The following is a 20,243-nucleotide window of genomic DNA, read 5'->3' on the forward strand; positions in this document are numbered from 1 at the left end:
CTCTAAAGGTGAGTCCAAACATAGTCGATCGGCCGTCGATCGACGGGGTGAATCTGTGTTGTCGACGAGGTGAATCTGTGCTGTCGACGAGGTGAATCTGTGGAAGGCTCACTCGACATAAAAAACGGCCAGTCGCCTATGTGTGGACACAGCTTAACATATCAACAACCATTTTTAATCTGACTCAACTTTTTGAGCCACCAGTTGGGACTAAAGCGGTCCCAATTTTGTTTTGAGGTTACTAAGGCTCAAATAAGGACCTCATCGACTGGTGGGTTCAGTGTGTAAACTCAAAAGACAAAAAGAACATCTTGAGCGAATACAAAGACAGTAACTTTAAAACGAAACAAAAAAAGACAATTTCATCACAATATCGGGGGGCATTTAAAAGAGTCACAAAGGGGAGATTTTCTCATTTTTAAAAACGAGAAAAAAATGAGATCTTTTCTCAGCCTTCCTTTTTCTCGAAAAACAAAACACAAGAAAATGTCAAAATATTATGGAAATAAATATGATTATCATCATCATTGTTCCAAATGACATCTCCCATTTGACATGAAAAGGCGAGGAACCCATTTTATTAAAAGAATGGGAACTTTATTTTTTGTTTAAAATAATATCATATCAGAAGAGGGCTTATTTTAATAAAAGCCCCAAAGAAGAAAGATTGTCTTTCTTTTTCGTTTTCATTTTATTATATTTATTTAATCTTTTCTGGAATACAAGACCAACCTTTGACTTTTGCGGAGACAGCACAAATCTCGGTAGATTTTGTGAAGATGTGTGATTTCACACGGTTGAACCTACGTATTAAAAATATTAAAGGAACCTACATATTAAATTGATAAAAATCCAACTCAGAGATTCCTCAAGCATTACGGAATTTGTTCCCTCTGGGATATCTTTCAATGTTTTGGTCCCAAGGCCCAAACTTTTGCAACTTCGTCTACCGACGCACCTTTAACATTCTCCCTTTGGTCTTCCACTACAATTAGTTAAAGTTTTCCCTTCAACTTCATTGTCCTGATCAGCCTCATCTATGCAGAAACTTCAACACATTGTCACCATCACCCCTGAGGATTTATTGTCCTGTCCTTGATCTTCTATCCAGCAAAAACAACAACAACAACAACAACAACAACAAAAAGAGAACAATGATTGCTTCTACAAAAACAGGAAAACCCTTTCCACCTCGAGCTACAACCCTTTCCAATCAAGCTTCCTTTGTGGGCTCACTCTCAAACCCTTTCGGCTTCTCCCCCTTTTTTCAACCCGTTTTGTAGAATTCAATCGGTTTATTCCAATAGAATTACGTGAGAAGGGATTGTGGGTATTGCTGGACTTTGTGGATCTAGGAGGGTTACATACGCCCAGTGGCAGCAACAAGAATGCTTTGAGAACAAGAATACTGAGATGTTATACCTTTTCCATCTTGATGTACGGATGAGAAAGTTGGACCATGAACCCTGCATTAGAAACTGGTGGAAAATTTTCGTCCATTTCTGCCACGCCGTCATCTCTCGACGAGGTCAAATGTGAAGACACTCTCACTCAGCTGATGTGAGGAGAATTTTCATTTCAAATCAATAGCCAGACAGACACACACGTTCCCACAGGCTTGGTTTTATTGACTTTAGTTATTTAAAGCCAGCCTAGTTAGCTTGGGAGGTAGCGCGTCTGCCTTGTAAGCGCTAGGTCGCGGGTTCGATTCCCGCCCGCGGCGTATTTTATCCTAAACAGATAAGGTTAGTTCTCGGAACAGCTGGCTTTCTCCTATCCTGCTTTCCTTTCGATTTCGGGACGATAAGACCTTAGCAATTACAGTTCCCTCTATCAAACCTTAAAATAAGTAAGTTCTTTAGAAAGTTTTCTTAAAGTAAAATACATCGTTTGTCAAGTTTAACCCCTCAAGTGCCATCCGTAAATCCGGGCCTCACTCATTTCTCCAAGCGCCAAGCAGTCCGCCCTAGTGATACTTTATTATCACTGAATACAGTTCTATCTATTCTATCCTCTGGAAGTATGGATTTTCGCTGGACTTTTTCCAAATTGCTACACGAGCCTCACTCATTTCTCCAAGCGCCAAGCAGTCCGCCCTAGAGATACTTTATTATCACTGAATACAGTTCTATCTATTCTATCCTCTCGAAGTATGGATTTTCGCTGGACTTTTTCCAAATTGCTACACGGTTAAAGTTTACCCTTCACCTTCATTGTCCTAATCAGCCTCATCTATGCAGAAACTTCAACACATTGTCACCATCACCCCTGAGGATTTATTGTCCTGTCCTTGATCTTCTATCCAGCAACACCAGCATCAGGGATATCGCCATCATTCCTCAGGACTTTTGAGGAAGCAGCAAAAAGAAGATACGAATATGAAAGACATTTTTGTTTCTACCGAAGATATCAAGCTGCTACTCTCTATCAGGGAATTCAGGGATATCGCCATCATTCTTCAGGACTTTTGAGGAAGCAGCAAAAAGAAGATACGAATATGAAAGACATTTTTGTTTCTACCGAAGATATCAAGCTGCTACTCTCTATCACCTTTTGAAGAAGAAGAAGAAGAAGAAGAAGAAGAAGAAGAAGAAGAAGAAAAAAAAAAAAATGGGTAAAGGCGAAAATATAAATTTACTTTTTTTTCTCTCCAAAAGAGATGAGATCATTCTCTCTCTCTCTCTCTATCTCTCTCTCTCTATCTCTCTCTCTCTCTCTCTCTCCTGAAATGTAATCGTATTTCTTTCACCCAAGACAAATCAGTGGCGCACCCGAATATTTTATTTGGGACGGCTATCAATCAACAATATCAACATCTAAGCTAGAGATTTGTAAAGAGTATAAGTGAGTGAGTTAGACAAATGAACTAGGCACTATTTTTTTAGAGGACTACTCAGTCAACGAACCCGATCCTAATATTTATGAAAAAATTGGTTGTCCCTTAGACGATTTGGACTGTCTGACCCTCTTCTCGATTCCCCTACACCACTGGCATGACAGTTGTATCTATCTATTTCTTCTTCTTTATTCTTCTTCTTTCGCCAGATAGGTATCATCTTCAGATCTTTCCGTGTACCTTTATCTCGAGATATGGATAGCCTCAAAAAGGTAGCTATGGGTTATCTTCCGTTTAGTAGAACTTTGGTTGGAGTTTAAACGCTTCATAGCTTGGTCGTATTATATCTCTTATACATATACCGAATATTCTTGTCAACATTACCGATGTTTGAAACAGCAAACAAAAATTCAAGTTGATCTATGACAGACCAAGAGTAAATTATGTGTAGTGTAGATTCATTCTCTATGATTATGTGTAGGTAGTGTATATTCATTCTCCAATTTGATTTAAATCAGCATCATCTTACTTTTTGATTGGGTCTTTGTACAAGTATTCATGAAAGATTCATGTTTTAGTCCAAATTATTTGATAGTTTTGGTACCCTATGCGTGTGACAACTGAAATAACGTCAATGAACGAATGGACCAATTTAGATTCATTCTCTTTGATTATGTGTAGGTAGTTTAGATTCATTCTCCAATTTGATTTAAATCAGCATCATCTTACTTTTTGATTGGGTCTTTGTATAAGTATTCATGAAAGATTCATGTTTTAGTCCAAATTATTTGATAGTTTTGGTAACCCTATGCGTGTGACAACTGAAATAACGTCAATGAACGAATGGACCAATTGAACCAATGCGTGTGGAACTATTTTAAACAAATTGATACGACTGTCAAATAATGGGACATGTCCTCTTTCGACAATGTTTAAATTGACTAGTTTAATCGATTAATCAAAATCAAATCAAGCCCAAATTGTCTGATTGGAATTAAATTGGTGTCTTGGGATTTCTGAACTATTCTGGAGAAGTATCTCTGGAGTATCTTTGAATTATTGTTCTTTTAGTGTCCTCACTTCGTCCATTGTGGCGCTTATATCGATCACCAAAAAGGAGACTTTTCAGTTCTAATTGAGCGGAATAAGGTATAAACAAAAGTTAATAGCTTATCCCTAAAGGGAATTTAGCTAAAAATTCAACAAAGGATCATAAAATACGGAAGTTCAACGCAACTCCGCGCCGCGTACACGGCGTACATACTTTCCGAGTCGCGTAGCGTCGAGTATATTGAAAATTTGGCCGAATGACTTTTTGTAGGTATTTGGTGCATCTCTGTATATATATGTATATATATTTTTTTCAATTGTGGTAAGCTTATTTAAATGCTTGTCACAAATATCGATCCCCGATTATTATACCTAGATAAATTTTATGGCTTGACTTGGACTCGAACCAATAACCTCCAGATCCAAAGTCCAACGCGTTAACAACTGCACCACTGAGGTTGGTATCTCTGTTTATATCCCCACCTTTTCGTTGCGCAAGATTTCCTAGTTGTTCATTATTCCTAATCCCCTCATTGTTCTTGGTTGACGTATTTCAATGGCGGTTTACGTTACATCCTAGTGGCTTCCTTCCTACTCCAAACTAATCTGTTTATTATCTTTCATAAGCCCTAAATCCCTTCCTTATCATATAAGTATAAATATAAGTATGTATCTTATATTATAAGAACAAGATCCATTCACTCATTCACATTTCACACACTGATCGCTCTATCTCGAGAACCACAACACCTAGAAATTGTTGTTGTTGTTGTTTTTGTTGATAATGTTGATGTAGCAGGGAAAGCATCAGACTAGTTCATCTCCACACTCCTTCTCTGTCTCAAACTCCAGCAATCCTGGATTCGGTGATCCATATCCCTGGAACAAAAAACTCAGAAGAACTCTTTAGTCCAATATCATTTTTTTTTTAATTATTCTGAAAAACGAATTAAACAAAACATTAAACAACGAAAATAAGTGGATACCTGACTGTTGAAAATGCTTATGGATACAAAGAATCAACAAATCGCCTGAGAGAAACCCATCAATAAAATTTATTGACGAACTGCCCAAAGTTTGGGTTGCCAAAACGACGCAGCATACACCAATATCCATTCACCAATGAAAGGAGAAGAGCATTTTGCACATCCACCAATTTCAATGTGTTTCAAGCGCGGAGATTTTGTCACATCCACTGATAGACCTCTTTGAGGATTTTTTGTAAGTATCAATTTCAACACATTTCTAAGTGCACTTTTGCAGACTTCTTTGCGGAATCTGGTGTTGCGTCTGCTACTCATAGGGTGATTTTTGGAGACCTGCATCCTGAAGAAGCCAATCCTAAAATTCATTCAGATCAACTCGAAAAAAAGTAGACAATATTTATTCACCTTCTGGCTTGCCTTCTCTTTCTATATTAATAACAATAATAAATATTAAAATTCAAAACACGTTTCAAATAGACAGACACGGTCGTGTATTATCATTTTCCCTTTCAATTTTCAAGAAAAATTTCGTACCCCAAACCCCCTGGCCCTAGAAAATGCCGGATACAAAATGATTATTTCTCAAAAGAAAAAGAAAAAAAAGAAGGAAAAAAAAAAAAGAATTCTCACTTCCATCTCTCGAGAAAACAATAGATTTCGAAAAAAGGAAAAGTGTAATATTATGATTTTGAAGCTGTTTTACTGAAAAAGTCGGATGTTGAAGACAAAGGGCTATTCAGGGGGATAACGCAGGAATAACAGTAGAACAATATTTTGTCACTTTTTTGGTTGGATGATTTTTTAATGGTGATTTATGGGAGTAAGAATTGTAATGGAGGTTCAAAGAAGTCATGAGATATATTAAAGAGAAGAAAAAATCATCCCTAAAGAGAATTAAGAATTTAGATTAAAAAAAAGTCTCACAAACAAATTTATCTGGGTTGATCTGGAAAATTTCAACCGTTTTTCACTTCTACTCCCTAAAATTTGACCAGCCCCCATTGAAAAACAAAGTTCCTGTTTCACCTACCGTTTTAGAATCTCAAACATGCATTTTCCCTCCCTTGTTCCTTTGTAAAAGTTTTCTCTATAATTTTCCACGTGCACTTGCGAGAGAAAAGACCATTATGTTTGAAAAGAATTAAGTGCTCTTGTTTTGGAAAAACAAACCTTCCCAAGTTGTTAAATAATTAAGGAAACAGGGATCTAATACATCTGAGAACTTTTCCTGTTGTTAAACGATTTCAAGAAAAAAAAAAAAAAAAAAAAAAAAAAAAAAAAAAAAAAAACCCACAAATCAATGCGTGTAGATCTATTTTAAACAAATTGATACGACTGTCAAATAATGGGACATGTCCTACTTTGACAGTGTTTAAATTGACTAGTTCAATCCATTAATCAAAATCGAATCAAGCCCAAATTGTCTGATTGGAATTAAATTTGTGTTTTGAGATTTTACTGGAACTATGAGCAAGTTCTGGACTATTCTGGAGAAGTCGGATCTTTGAATTATTATTCTTTTATAGTGTCCTCACTTTGGCTATTGTGGCGCTTATATCGGTCACCAAAAAGGAGACTTTTCAGTTCTATTTGGCAGAATATACAAGGTACATATGCATAAACAAACGTTCAAGATATACCTAATAATAAAACAGGGAAGTTATACAACGCGTTTATTGAAAATTTAGTCGGATGATTTTTTGTTTAAAGGTGTCTGAACATCATAGTCGACGAGCCGTCGGCGTCGATCGACGAGGTGAAACTATGTTATTGAGGCAGTGTGGACGGTTCAGTCGACATCGACAGACGGCCGGTCGACTATGTGTGGACACACCTTTAAGTGTATCTCTGTTCTCCCCCTTTTTCATTGCTCAAGATTTACTAGTTGTTCATTATTTTATTCCTAATCCCCTCATTGTTCTTGGTTGACGTATTTCAATGGCGGTTTACGTTACATCCTAAGTAGCTTCCTTCCTACTCCAAACTAATCTGTTTATTATCTTTCATAAGCCCTTATTCTCTTCCTTATCATATAAATATAAGTATGTATAAGTTTATAAGCAGTATAAGTACCATAGGCCGGCCACTCACGAACAGACTGTCTGACGAACTTAGGTCGAGCCGACACGTGTGAGAAAAAGCTTCCAACTTCTAGGTCTCTCGATCGGTCTACATCTGTGTTCACACATATTTGACGTCGCCGATCGATAGTTGATCGACGAGGTGATTCTATGTTGTCGAGGTTTCAGTTGACATCGATCGACGGCGTCGACTTATGTGTGGACTCAGCTTAACGACTTTCGTCACACACCTTCCGGCTGACAGACCTATTTCTATTATTGGTTAGGCTTATATTAGACAAACATCCTATGTATTAACATTATTGCTTACAGTTCCATTTTTTGGATACTTAATTGTTGACTCTCATACTCTCATCCGCCTCCCTATGTAAAAACATTATTGCTTACAGGTCTATTTTTTGGATACTTAATTGTTGACTCTCATACTCTCATCCGACTCCCTATGTATTAACATTATTGCTTACAGTTCTATTTTTTGGATACTTAATTGTTGACTCTCATACTCTCATCCGACTCCCTATGTATTAACATTATTGCTTACAGTTCTATTTTTTCGATACTTAATTGTTGACTCTCATACTCTCATCCGACTCCCTATGTATTAACATTATTGCTTACAGTTCTATTTTTTGGATACTTAATTTTGCCAAGAATTGACGACCGGTAATGTGAGGCCAACTGGTTTTGGCTAAACAAAATTTTCCGAGTGGATGCCTTTCGCACTCAACCTTTGCTATTGATATAGGTATTAACATTAGGAAATTTGGACTAGTCTACTCCCTGTTGATAGCCCCTAGCTAGACGCTGATCTAAAACTCTCTGTTTATAGTCCCTCAGCCAGACAGCCTGCACTAATGTCATCACTGGTCGTATTTCAATTATTTCTGGTTTTAAAACGGAGGTGAATGTGAATCCCAATTTCCTAATATTCCTGAGCACAAGATTTGAAGATACCCTAACTTCCAAGAAATAAAGAACATTGAAATCATTGGAAAATGAACATTGAAAAACAAACAGTTTATTGATACATAATAATATGATCAATGATCAAATTTCTAAACAACAAACAAAGAAACAAGGAACAAGAGCGGAATCATTTTGCTTTTGTGATTTGAACAACAACAGTGATGTTTTTTTCTTTTATTTTCTCCCATAGCATTTCACCGTAGTAGCCCATGGAGAATCCAGCAATTGCCTTCAATAGTTCAAGTTTATAGTTGAAAGGGTTGAAAGGTCTCATTTTTTGTCAAATCCGGAACAAATTTGGAGCACTAGCGAAAATTAGTACACGGGAGATGTCAAGAAGTGGAATGAATTTTTTGAAGTAAAACGCCTTTTTTATCAGCCAAATAGGTATATACTAGATTCAGGTAGGTAGGTATACATATAGTTTATTTGGCCATGATATTTTTTAAACAAGTATTGGACAGAGGAAAAATACGGAATTTCAACTGGCTGAAAATTCGCCTAACCATAAATAAGCACTATTCAGGCCACAAAGGCAAGAAACATCTCCCAATCATCCTCCTTCGTGGTGTCTCAACGGCTCTTGACGTTCGCAAACCCACCATCTCCTTTAATCACTGAAACATCGATGAAACAGAAAATGTATCAGGTTTCTTTTGCCGCCTCCTCCTCCTCATCTTCTTTTCCCTCCTCCATTTCTCTCCCTCAAACCCTCCCATCCCACAGTTAAAATACCGCTTCCTTCTTAACGGCAACCCCCAAATTTGTGGCTTCCCTTTTACCCCCCCGGCGCCAGCGGCCCCTAAACATCAGGTTTCTTTTGCCGCCTCCTCCTCCTCATCTTCTCTTCCCTCCTCTATTTCTCTCCCTCAAACCCTCCTCTCCCACAGTTAAAATACCGCTTCCTTCTTAACGGCAACCCCCAAATTTGTGGCTTCCCTTTTACCCCCCCGGCGCCAGCGGCCCCTAATCTGTCAGGGTTTTCTTTGAAGCCCCATTACTTTGGACAATTTATGTTCTCCAAACAGAACAACGACTGTTCACATGAGAATTTTCCATTAGGACGAGAGAGAAAAAAAAAGAAACATTTTGAAAGAGAAAAGTTTTTAGTTGGTTTCGTTGTTTGTTTGTTGGATTTTCTTTTTTTCGTATTGTTTTGTGCTGGTGGGTTTGGAAGTTTGCTTTCTGCTCGTGCTTATAGATATTAGAAGCAACGAATAGGTGTGTCATATTTATGAGTAACAAGCTGGAGATTCGAGATCGACTACTAAGGAAAACGAAATTTATTGAAAAAAGATGGTGTATGCTGTTGTCTGTAATGCGAACTCTTGACGTTCGCGCGCCTCCCGGCGCGCTTGATCTTTTACAAGTTACAAGTGAATTAAACACGGGGCTAAGGCTGTAGCAAATAGAGGAATACCTAAAAACCTTTTAGGAAAATATCTGACCTATTTTAAAATCTTCAATGGATAACCTCGCATGTTTAGAAACTGGACTAAAATCGAAATAAACAGAAAAATACCTCTGGAGAAAGCATTACGAAATCCCCTTTGAAAGAAAGCTCAGAAATTACTTTTGTATCAAAACAGGAGAAAAAACTTCCAAGTTTCTTTGTGAGAAAACATCCCTGGGAAATTCCATTCCATTATTTATTTACTTGTAATATTACAGCAACTCCCCCTCTCCTGGATTCATGTATTTCCCTTGATGACAATTGCTTCTACTGCTTCGGAACAAACTTTTTAATCCAAAATGAACGTCGAAAGTCGTTTTCAAACCTTGTGTGTATCTCTCCTTCCACCAACTTCTTTTTTCCACTCCTGTTTTTGAAAATGATAAGGAGTAAGAACTTAGCAATAGGACTAAGTGGTGAGAACTTAGCAAATAGGAGTAAGTAATAAGAACTTAGCATCAAGAACTTGGGAGTAAATAGTAAGAACTTGGCAATAGGACTAAGTGGTAAGAACTTAGCAAATAGGAGTAAGTAATAAGAACTTAGAATCAAGAACTTGGGAGTAAGTAATAGTAAGAACTTGGCAATAGGACTAAGTGGTGAGAACTTAGCAAATAGGAGTAAGTAATAAGAACTTAGAATCAAGAACTTGGGAGTAAGTAGTAAGAACTTGGCAATAGGACTAAGTGGTGAGAACTTAGCAAATAGGAGTAAGTAATAATAACTTAGCATCAAGAACTTGGGAGTAAATAGTAAGAACTTGGCAATAGGACTAAGTGGTGAGAACTTAGCAAATAGGAGTAAGTAATAAGAACTTAGCATCAAGAACTTGGGAGTAAGTAGTAAGAACTTGGCAATAGGACTAAGTGGAAGTGGTGAGAACTTAGCAAATAGGAGTAAGTAATATGTAGTAAGAACTTAGTAATAGAAATAAGAGTAAGGAACTTTATTTTAATTAAAAACAGGGGGGCTTATTTTATGATCCATGTCTTGTAATATTCAAATTGTCAAAGTTTGTGCATGAACAAAGAAAGAGTGCCATTATAAATTCCTCCAGTATATTATAAATTCTTTCCTTCAACACATTTATTTTCAAGCCCGTCACTAAGAACCTTTACAAGTTATACCAGTGACGTTTACTCTATCAAACGATCAAACAAAATTTGCAACTAAATTCGGAGGTGCTTGAAAATGAAGACCGAAGAAAAGTTTTTTTTTTCGTGTTTATCTTGCAACATTCTTAGGAGGAGGAGGAGGAGGAAAAGGAGGAAAGGTTATATAGGAAGAAGAGAAGAAATGTGGAAGTGTGACGGTTTGTTTTGTAGAAAATACTCAAATCTTTTCCCTTGTAGGATCAATGATCTACAACAAATCTACACTGAACAAACCAATTTGAGATTCTACAATAAAATTCTAATGTAATAAACCCTTTAAAAGATCTACATTATGATTTGGAAATCCTCCAAATTCTTAATTGTGTCACTCTTCAAGGAAGAATTTCACCTCCTTAACTATCTCACCCCTTTCGATTTCTAAAGGTGGATTTCCACCAACGCGACCTCTGTCGTGCGACAAAATCGCGCGACAATGTCGCGCGACGTCACCTGTTTTCACTTGAGGATTTGTTGTCCTGTCCTTGATCTTCTATCCAGCAACACCAACATCAGGGATATCGCCATCATTCCTCAGGACTTTTGAGGAAGCAGCAAAAATAAGATACGAATATGAAAGACATTTTTGTTTCAACCGAAGATATCAAGCTGCTACTCTCTATCACCTTTTGAAAAAAAAATGGGTAAAGGCGAAAAATAAAAATGTACTTTTTTTTCTCCAAAAGAGATGAGATCATTCTCTCTCTCTCTCTCTCTCTCTCTCTCTCTCTCTCTCTCCCTCCCCGACAGTCCCTAAAAGGGAAATTCTAATGTAATAAACCCTTTAAAAGATCTACATTATGATTTGGGAATCCTCCAAATTCTTAATTGTGTCACTCTTCAAGGAAGAATTTTACCTCCTTAACTATCTCACCCCTTTCGATTTCTAATTGTCCTTCATTACGTCAGGGACTTTTAAAATTTTCTAATTCTTTTGTTTAGGTATCTGTTCTTACTTTCTGGAATTACCTGACATTGCATCATTTGGAACAAACAATAGGTTTTTTGTTATTGGAGCCTAATAAACCTCGTTTGTTTACATACAAACACTCTTGGTTCTTTTTGTTGAGAGAATGTTTTCTTTAATAGGTTTTATTACACAATCCTTTGAACCCTTTTAGAATTTGACTTTCACTTGTGTCCATGTCCTGATTTCTCTTTTTAGTTTGACGTAACGAGAGCGTTTGATGCAATCCTTTTTGTTAGTTTTTACTTTTTCCCCCTTCTCTTTAGGTAATTCTTCTAGGTGGGTAATGTGTGGAGGTATGTGTAGCAGAGAGGATTCAAAACTGAATCGAATCCATCTGAATCGTAAGAATCCAAGTAAGAAGGTCAACAAGATGTCCTCAAGGTGGATGAATGAGACCTCGATTTAATTTGAACTCGGATGTTATGTCTTCTGTTCCTAGTTGCCACAGTCCCATAGTGTACTTGAGATTCAGCAATCAGCGGTCAAAGGATCTGAAAACAAAAGAAAAGTCCAACGCCCAAATTACCAACAATATCTGACGAGTGACGGAAAAGAATAAGGAGGGGGTGGCGAAGGAGAAGGTGAAGAAAAACAAGAAGATAAAAGAAGAAGAACAAGAAGGAAAAGAAGAAGAAGAAGAAAAAGAAGAGAGTAGAGAAAAATAACGGGAAAACACCGTTTATCTTTTTATGCCTTTTAAATAGCTTCATAAAAGCCATGAATCGCCTTTTTTCTCTCTCCAAAAGTACCCGAAATTTATTCAGGACTTTACATTGTCTTCGTAATCTTTTGATTTGAATGAAACTCCTGGTTGGGCCTTTTTTTTTCTCATTTTCATATTTCGCCCAAAGGCAAAATGTTTACTGTCCTTTCAGTTTTATCTTTAACATTTTGAAACGGACCATTGATCCTGTGGATGTTTATGGATAAGAAGGAACTCTCTCAGAAGGTGAATGATTTGAACTTATCAACTATTAAAAGAAGTATATTATGAAAGTTTAAATAAATCAGGTACACTTTTAGCAAGGTAAAAGAAAGAGATAAACTTAAACTTAGAGTACGAGAATTAACGAGGGTTGGCTAACACGGTAGGCACGAGTTATTTATAGTTTGATTTGAATAAGAAAGTAGGTACTGGTAAAGGTAGGTACGTGGTTTGAAAAGTATGATCGAATTTGGACTTGGACCTGGACTAACTAAGTTAATTATTCGATGGGTAGGTACTTATTCCTGGAGTAAGTGTATGTAGGTATGTTCTGCAAAGAAGACGTAGTCGTTGAACGAAGGTAACGGTGAGTTTGGTTTTCGTAAGGAAATGTTTAATGGGCCTTCCGTTTAGGGGAGTGAATTAGGAGAAAGCGTAAGAGGGAATTTACCTCACGTTTGATTATCGTCCCTGGTATGAACTTTGTAATTTTATAAACCCGACGCAGGGGTAACGGATTAGGTAGGTAGTATGAATATGGATTTGGACTAGTTTGATTTGGGTAATTAGATAAAGTACGTATAGGTAAGTATGTTTATAATATAAACTGGTGGCGGTGCCAGGCCAGAGCCTGTTGTTAGGTGTAGCCTTATGACACCGGCCGGTTAGACCTTCCGTCTAACGATGAGAGTGACTATGTACACTCTAGGGAGTAACGTCTGTTATCCCTTTGACTTACTACGTACTGTGTGTATCGTCCGATACACGGGGTTTGACTGATAGTCTGAGTTAAGGGGATTGATAGGTAGTGATAGATAGACGATACTTGGATTATATCGGGTCTATAAAGTTTACTATGGTTTAAAACAATAAGGGGCTCACGATTTGAACGTGGGCAGAATGGGAATGCGTAAGAGCTAGAAAGGAACTCACCCTACGGAGTTGAGGCTTACGGTGCTCTTTCCGTTGGACAGGGGGATCCGTGGTAGATGATGATAACTGTAGTAGTTACTTACGATAAGATAATAGTACGAGATACCACCTTTGATTAGAAGAAATATGATGTCGTCTCGACTTTGGCTTTGAACCTTTGCTACTGAAAGATGCCAACGAGAGAAGCATGAAGTCTCCGAGTATTGACGATGCGAGGGAGAGATGAGAGGAGTAGTATGTTAGACCTTGAATAGGGTTACGGTTTTGGATTTGATATGTAGGTGATTAGGTAATGTGTTACAATTAAACTTATGCTAAGAATATGTACAGGTAAAAGAAGGTGAGTAAGTAAACGACCGCGGATCTAGACTTGGCTTAGTCTAGGGTCTGAGAGATTGGTTATAATATGAATATGGATATTTACAAGTGATAAATTTTCTAATTCTTTTGTTTAGGTATCTGTTGTTACTTTCTGGAATTACCTGACATTGCATCATTTGGAACAAACAATAGGGTTTTTTTTATTGGAGCCTAATAAACCTTGTTTGTTTACATACAAACACTTTTGTTTCTTTTTGTTGAGATAATGTTTTCTTGAATAGGTTTTATTACACAATCCTTTGAACCCTTTTAGAATTTGACTTTCACTTGTGTCCATGTCCTGATTTCTCTTTTTAGTTTGACGTAACGAGAGCGTTTGATGCAATCCTTTTTGTTAGTTTTTACTTTTTCCCCTTCTCTTTAGGTAATTCTTCTAGGTGGGTAATGTGTGGAGGTATGTGTAGCAGAGAAGATTCAAAACTGAATCGAATCCATCTGAATCATAAGAATCCAAGTAAAAAGGTCAACAAGATGTCCTCAAGGTGGATGAATGAGACCTCGATTTAATTTGAACTCGGATGTTATGTCTTCTGTTCCTAGTTGCCACAGTCCCATAGTGTACCTACTTGAGATTCAGCAATCAGCGGTCAAAGGATCTGAAAACAAAAGAAAAGTCCAACGCCCAAATTACCAACAATATCTGACGAGTGACGGAAAAGAATAAGGAGGAGGTGGCGAAGGAGAAGGTGAAGAAAAACAAGAAGATGAAAGAAGAAGAACAAGAAGGAAAAGAAGAAGAAGAAGAAGAAGAAGAAGAAGAAGAAGAAGAAGAAGAAGAAGAAGAAGAAGAAGAAGAAGAAGAAGAAGTTGATGATGATGAAGAAAGAAGAAGAAAAAAGAAGAGAGTAGAGAAAAATAACGGGAAAACACCGTTTATCTTTTTATGCCTTTTAAATAGCTTCATAAAAGCCATGAATCGCCTTTTTTCTCTCTCCAAAAGTACCAGAAATTTATTCAGGACTTTACATTGTCTTCGTAATCTTTTGATTTGAATAAAACTCCTGGTTGGGCCTTTTTTTTCTCATTTTCATATTTCGCCCAAAGGCAAAATGTTTACTGTCCTTTCAGTTTTATCTTTAACATTTTGAAACGGACCATTGATCCTGTGGATGTTTAAGGATAATAAGGAACTCTCTCGTATTGGGCAGTACATTGGCTGTTAAATTAATCCTTGTATTTATACTATCTACCTATTTACTATAAGTAATATTTTATATCAATATTGATGCCTTGTCTAAAGCTCCCTGAGGGTCAAAAAGGGACAGCGTATTTCAGAAGCTGCATTTAAATCCATCAATTTTTACGACTCAATCGAGTTTTATGTATGCATTTCCAGATTTTTTGATGGACACTAACTGCCCATAAAAATTTAGAAGTGTGCCCAGGATTTGAATATAATGAACTATGGACCGTACCTTTATCAGCTATTTGGGTATTGCTACCAAAATTGATTGACTGTTTTGATTTTTTGAATGGGAGAGAGCAGATTTTTATGAAAATTTGAAAGTTTTTATGACCTTATGAATCTAATAGAAGGGTGGTCAGGAGCCAACATCATTGTACGAGTATCAGGATGAATCATTTCATTTTATGTTGAGCGATTTTTCATATGTAAGGACATTCATAAATGGTACAAGGTACAGTTCACAAAATGGACGCATTTTATTCTTTCCTATTTCATATTTTGAAAGCACAGGTACTGCTATTTTGAAACCACAAAATTTCTCGCCTAGACTTGGAATTGAATCCACTTTTGACGATTTCTTCTATAACTATTGACACTAAGGTCAGCCTCGTGAGAAGAGCATAGTCGCGAAATCTCAGTATTATTTATTATACACATGGAATTTTTACAGTGACATTAAACCCTATCCAACGACCATCAAAAAGTTCACAACACTGATGCCCACAAGAAGTCAGCAATTTCACATTTCCAGATTTTCTGATGGACACTAACTGCCCATAAAAATTTAGAAGTGTGCCCAGGAGCAATTGGATTTGAATATAATGAACTATGGACCGTACCTTTATCAGCTATTTGGGTATTGCTACCAAAATTGATTGACTGTTTTGATTTTTTGAATGGGAGAGAGCAGATTTTTATGAAAATTTGAAAGTTTTTATGACTTCATGAATCTAATAGAAGGGTGGTCAACAGCCAGCATCATTGTACGAGTATCAGGATGAATCATTTCATTTTATGTTGAGCGATTTTTCATATGTAAGGATATTCATAAATGGTACAAGGTACAGACAGTTCACAAAATGGACGCATTTTATTCTTTCCTATTTCATATTTGAAAGCACAGGTACTGCTATTTTGAAACCACAAAATTTCTCGCCTAGACTTGGAATTGAACCCACTTTTGACGATTTCTTTTATAACTACTGACACTCAGGTCAGCCTCGTGAGAAGAGCATAGTCGCGAAATCTCAGTATTATTATAAACATGGAATTTTTACAGTGACATTAAACCCTATCCAACGACCATCAAAAAGTTCACAACACTGATGCCCACAAGAAGTCAGCAATTTCATCTCGGCCAATTCTAGTAGGCAAAAAAGAGGAAGCAGAAAAAAAATCTATCTGAGAAGTTTTGGCCAATGAAATTAAATAAAATACGACTTCCCTTGGCCATGTACCTAATAGATGTCAAGAGACTTGGAATATGTCTTGGATCAAGAAAAAATATCGTGTATAATTATTTACCTACCTATATTTTTCTTGTATTAAAAAAAGAAAAAAAAAACAAGACGAATAAATGGCGATTAGTGCTCAGATTTGTTTTAATTTAATAAATTAATAACTTTATTAGACTGCGGATGAGTTTAAATAACATATTGTATAATTATTTACCTACCTACATTTTTCTTGTATTAAAAAAAAAGAAAAAAAAACATGACGAATAAATGGCGATTAGTGCTCAGATTTGTTTTAATTTAATAAATTAATAACTTTATTAGACTGCGGATGAGTTTAAATAACATAATTAAAATCTTCTAGTGGGGGGAATGTAGTGGTATCTCGCAGGGTTCGTGGACCAAAGACTCTCCGCTTGTTTGACACTTGTGTTCTTTAAAAATGATGATGATTGCCTCTTGATAATTAGGTAATCATCAGATTGGAGAGAGAAAGAGAGAGAGAGAGAGAGAGAGAGAGTAGAGAGAGAGTAGAGAGAGTAGAGAGAGAGAGAGAGAGAGAGAGAGTCGTCCACCAATTTCGTCTTCGTTGGATGTAAGATAGACCCTCTGTTTTGTCTTCGGGCAAGACCTTTAGGCCGTGGTTATGAACAGGGCCATCGTAGGCCATCGTCGGCCTTTTTGCGTGTAAAGTTGGCGGGAAATTCGAACTTTTGAATCAGGAATAGTTGAAATAGGTATTCCCCCAACAAATGAAATGAAATGGGAAGTTTTTGAATTGTAAAGTGATGTGTGGAAAGCTTTCGACCGTTCAACTATTCGACCGGAAAATTCAATTTTGTAGAAACCCTCAGCCAAATTGTTAGAAAACCCAATCGTGTACCTGCCTAGGTGGCATATAGTCTAGGTGTTGAGGCGTTTGTCGTTTAAAGAGGAGGGCGAAGTTTTGCTCTAGAATCTCAGATACCTACTGTGTATTTCTTAAGCCGTATCTCTTAGTAATATCTACCTAATAACCATAATTAAATGTAATATTGTGTATACATATCTCTGTATCTCAACTGAAACACACCGAAGTGAAAACCCCAACACGGTTGCATTCACAAGAAAAAATATCAATATTGTAATAAAATAGATAATTTTATGACCACAAAGTGTCTCTCCTAATGTATTAAGCCAACAGCTTTCCATTATGGAAAGAGATAGTTGTGTAATGTGTATGTTTATAAGGTTTTTACTTTTTTCCCTTCTCTTTAGGTAATTCTTCTAGGTGGGTAATGTGTGGAGGTATGTGTAGCAAAGAGGATTCAAAACTGGATCGAATCCATCTGAATCGTAAGAATCCAAGTAAGAAGGTCAACAAGGTGTCCTCAAGGTGGATGAATGAGACCTCGATTTAATTTGAACTCGGATGTTATGTCTTCTGTTCCTAGTTGCCACAGTCCCATAGTGTACTTGAGATTCAGCAATCAGCGGTCAAAGGATCTGAAAACAAAAGAAAAGCCCAAATTACCAACAATATCTGACGAGTGACGGAAAAGAATAAGGAGGAGGTGGCGAAGGAGAAGGTGAAGAAAAACAAGAAGACGAAAGAAGAAGAAGGAAAAGAAGAAGAAAGGAAAAGAAGAGAGTAGAGAAAAATAACGGGAAAATACCGTTTATCTTTTTATGCCTTTTAAATAGCTTCATAAAAGCGATGGATTGCCCTCTCTTCTCTCCAAAAGTACCCGAAATTTATTCAGGACTTTACATTGTCTTCGTAATCTTTTGATTTGAATGAAACTCCTGGTTGGGCCTTTTCGAAATTTATTCAGGACTTTACATTGTCTTCGTAATCTTTTGATTTGAATGAAACTCCTGGTTGGGCCTTTTTTTTTCTCATTTTCATATTTCGCCCAAAGGCAAAATGTTTACTGTCCTTTCAGTTTTATGTTTAACATTTTGAAACGGACCATTGATCCTGTGGATGTTTATGGATAAGAAGGAACTCTCTCGTATTGGGCAGTACTTTGGCTGTTAAATTAATCCATGTATTTATACTATCTACCTATTTACTATAAGCAATATTTTATATCAATATTGATGCCTTATCTAAAGCCCCCTGAGGGTCAAAAAGGGACAGCGTATTTCAGAAGCTGCATTTAATAAGGAACTCTCTCGTTTTGGGCAGTACTTTGGCTGTTAAATTAATCCATGTATTTATACTATCTACCTATTTACTGTAAGCAATATTTTATATCAATATTGATGCCTTATCTAAAGCCCCCTGAGGGTCAAAAAGGGACAGCGTATTTCAGAAGCTGCATTTAAATCCATCAATTTTTACGACTCAATCGAGTTTTATGTATGCATTTCCAGATTTTCTGATGGACACTAACTGCCCATAAAAATTTAAAAGTGTGCCCAGGAGCAATTGAATTTGAATATAATGAACTATGGACCGTACCTTTATCAGCTAGGTATTTGGGTATTGCTATAATACCAAAATTGATCGACTGTTTTGATTTTTGAATGGGAGAGAACAGATTTTTATGAAAATTTGAAAGTTTTTATGACTTTATGAATCTAAAGTAGGGTGGTCAGCAGCCAACATCATTGTACGAGTATCAGAATGAATCATTTCATTTTATGTTGAGCGATTTTTCATATGTAAGGATATTCATAAATGGTACAAGGTACAATTCACAAAAGAGACGCATTTTAATCTTTCCCATTTCATATTTGAAAGCACTGGTACTGCTATTTTGAAACGACAAAATTTCTCGCCTAGACTTGGAATTGAACCCACTTTTGACGATTTCTTCTATAAAATACTGACACTCAGGTCAGCCTCGTGAGAAGAGCATAGTCGCGAAATCTCAGTATTATTTTAAACATGGACCTAGAATAAGGGAGAGGTGGAGAACAGAGGGACAGATTGGGGGAGAGGTTGAGAGGAGGACAGGGACACACCAGGAAATTGAAAAACAATGTACGTATGTAGGTGTTTCACTATTTCCCCCACGAATGGCTTAAAAATTTTCCCTCAAGAAATATCTTGATGATATGGGAATCAGGCAGTGGCGTAGCGTATATGTATGGCGTGTATGGCGGCCATACAACTCAAAAGTTCACTCTAATGCCCATAAATATTAATGGCATGTATACACCAGGAAATTGAAAAACAATGTATGTACGTAGGTGTTTCACTATTTCCCCCACGAATGGCTTAAAAATTTTCCCTCAAGAAATATCTTGATGATACGGGAATCAGGAATAGTTGAAATATTCCCCCAACAAGTGAAATGAAATGGGAAGTTTTTGAATTGTAAAGTGATGTGTGAAAAGCTTTCGACTGTTCAACTATTCGACCGGAAAATTCAATTTTGTAGAAACCCTCATTTTCCATTATTTCCTATCCTTAACTTTTTATGCTGCCCATTTTTCGTGATATCGGGTGTTTGTTTGATTGCCCGAAACGTCTCAAAGCATTCTTCGAAGTAAGGAAAATATTAACCTATGAGCAGGACCGTATCTGGGATTTTTCCAAATTTTCGAAGTCTCTAGCCTACAATAAAGGAGAAAAATGGCCCTGCCTCCGAGTATGCTAGGACGATATGCCCCAACAATCCCCAAGCATTCTCAGAATGTTAACAAACACTCTAGCATGAGATTGTAGAGGTGATGTTATAGGGCCAAATTGTTAGAAAACCCAATTGTGTACCTGCCTAGGTGGCATATAGTCTAGGTGTTGAGGCGTTTGTCGTTTAACGAGTAGGGCGAAGTTTTGCTCTAGAATCTCAGATACCTACTGTGTATTTCTTAAGCCGTATCTCTTAGTAATATTCACCTATAACCAACCATAATTAAATGTAATATTGTGTATACATAT

Source organism: Diaphorina citri, unplaced genomic scaffold, assembly GCF_000475195.1.
Source record: "Diaphorina citri unplaced genomic scaffold, Diaci psyllid genome assembly version 1.1 scaffold72, whole genome shotgun sequence".
Lineage (NCBI taxonomy): Eukaryota > Metazoa > Arthropoda > Insecta > Hemiptera > Psyllidae > Diaphorina > Diaphorina citri.